Genomic DNA, 3,039 nt, shown 5'->3' on the forward strand with positions numbered 1-3,039 from the left:
AAGGACGGCTCGCGCAGATAGCCCTCGTGTAAATTTGCGCGAAATTCAAAGAACAAACAAGCAGAACAAGTGTTAGTGCGTAATTAAAATCAAACGTTCCCCTTGCGTAGAATGAACAACCTGGCTAGAAGTAGTTTATGAAGTACTGTTGTTCTGATACAAATACATACATTACAATGCCAGAATATTATGCGTTTCTTTGGCCACAAACTCAGACAGGTTCTGCATACATACAGTTCCGCCGACAGAAATCTTCAGGCCAGAGGCAAGTTCTCCCCCCCCTCCTCCCCCACACACTTTAATACACTGAAGAAATTGCTGATAATATCTATTCCCAGGTATATATAATAAAAATCTTCTGTTCAATAACGTCATTAATGATATATGTCCGGTATCATTACATTGTGACGTTATTTCATGTATATATACCAACACGGCTTACATTATAGTTATTATGGTTAAAGCGAAACAATGTACTTTGCATATAATTGCCAATAACACATGGGAAATCGCACTGCAGCACATTATACAGATCTAGTAAACTGGATACAACAGCTTTACTAAAGTGATTAGATGAAGGATTATTGTACAATGAGATTGCCACCACATATTGAAAACAAAAAAAAATACATGAGTGACAATTTTAAAACTGCACAGTTTATCAGTTTAACACCACCTGCTATGCAAGTTGTTCTATGGGTCAAAATATTATCCATTATTATATATGGTATTTCTAATGACGTAGCAGAAACAATCAAAAATCAGAATTATTCCTATTATATTTTTTAACACTGCATTCTTTATCTAGTCTCGTAAAGACTTTCAAGAATTAGAATACTGTATAATAATAGTATTCCAACCACACTACGTTCGCCATATCCTTTGCCGACGACGCGTTTCACTCACACCATAACAACTGTTGTTGTAGCAACTGACTTATATAGTGTTTTGGCCGCTACTCTGTTTTTTCTGTCCCAGCCGGCCTGATGAGCTTCTTTGGATTGAGCGAAATGCGTCGTCGGAAATGGAGGTGGATAACATAGTGTGGTTGGAATACTGTTATTATACATTCTTCTAATTCTTGAAAATTCTTAAGGAACTAAATAAACATGCAGTGTTAAAAATATAATACGCCTAATTCTAATGTCTTATGACAATTATAATTAATTATATTTATTCTTCGCCAGCTCGGAAAAGGCGTTCACACCGTAACAAAAACCAACCGGACTTTCCTAATGGCCCACTTTCCACAAAATTCGCCGACTATGTAACCATGTTTCTAATCTGATTATTAAAACCACTTCAATTGTAATTAATAACAACTATTTTTCACCGCTTTGTCATTATTAGAGTTTTATAGGTTAGATGTAGTCCAAGTCGAGTAGAGATCTCAATTTAATAAAATACATTTGATTTCTTAACAGAACCCTACTTCAGTTCTTTAGTAGTTATTGTAAACATTTAAATGGTCATTTATTTTATGGATGTTTTGTATACATATAATACCACTACATACGTGACCAATAGTTGACTCTCTTAAGGAGATTATGAAAATACCATCTGCTTATCATAGGCACTTTTCCTTCTCTTTTTTTTAGCTGTATTAATCTGACCAACAAATCGCTGCAAAATTAAGTTCTAAATTATTTTTATTTTAGATTAATCTTAAATATATATATATTAATTCAATAATTCTTATTTTACGCCATTACAGCTAATCTCTAGTTACTTATAACACTTAACAGACTTATTTCTTTACTGTACTAAAGAAACTCTTCTGGTTGATTATCTTTTGAAAAAAGAAGAAGATAGAACAACATCTAATAAAAATAATACTAAAAGTGTGAGGACCAACCCATTAAACTGTTGTAATTGTAGATGTACTCAGATGTTGTAAACTGATGGGATAGAAGAGACTTGCCAACTTCGGAGCTTCCACTGACCACAATCTTGTACGAAGTATCAGAAGAAGGGAAGACGAGAGTAGGTAGCTTGTGGACGTTGTCAGTGTTTATAAAACTCTGGTGAAGTTGCAGGTTTTGGGTCGATAAACTCCCCTTAAGGGAGCGGAAAGAATCACCTTGGTTTGTTACACCTTGGGATGTTACAGAGAAGTTTCTTAACCTTTGGTAGAATCCTTTGCCTTCATCAGAATCAGAAAATGTGCCGTTTTGCTGTATAGAGCTATCTTCGATTGGATAACTTGAGAATCTCTTTCGGATGGGTGAAGTTCTAGTTAAATCCCAGCCCTGAGAGCTGTGCATGGAATACGATCGCCTTGTTTTCTTTGGCTTTGTGTTTTTGATCTGGAAGAAAGCCGGATTTTCCAGGGGCCGTTGTTTACTGTTTCGGCGAACGATGGTGGCAGAAGAAATATTTTGCGTATGCGTAAGATTGTCCATTACGGGTGTTAAGGAGCATCTTTTATTGTGGTGTGAGATCTCGTGACACGAGAGGCGTCGCAAGTCCGGTGCACTTTGTGGAGTCCGAGAAGCCATGGTCAACTCTTTCCCGTTCTTTCCGAACTTTGTGGCCAATTTTCGGTACCGGCTCTTACCAGGTAACTTCTGCGATTAAGCCTAACAACGTTTTCTGCGTGTCTAAAGCCTGCCTCCTCCGACACTATTATGGTTGAAAGTCGCTTAGTGATGTTTATACAATATATAAATGTACATTCAACGATCTTCACGTGAGGTATAAAGTTACGTCACAGCAAATGGTACCTTTTCTAGTAGTGCGCACGGCCACATGAGAACGTTACTGCCACTGCCAATCAAACTGTTTACCGTGACTTAGCGTAGGACGGTAGGAAGTCGCTGAAAACAAAACCCTATTTGTTTTTTATCAAAAAGAAATGAATTTATATGATAAAATTTTGGGGAGCAATAGTTATACGAAATAAAAGTTACGTTTCAAAAAAAAAACTGGACCGAGAAAATATTTCAGAAACGTTTTTTTTTTTTTTTCGTTACGATTTTAAAACTTCAAATCACAGTTTGTTTGTTTGTTTTTAATTATGCACAAAGCTACACAAGGGCT

This window comes from Limulus polyphemus, unplaced genomic scaffold (assembly GCF_000517525.1).
Source record: "Limulus polyphemus unplaced genomic scaffold, Limulus_polyphemus-2.1.2 Scaffold1073, whole genome shotgun sequence".
NCBI classification, from domain to species: Eukaryota; Metazoa; Arthropoda; class Merostomata; order Xiphosura; family Limulidae; genus Limulus; species Limulus polyphemus.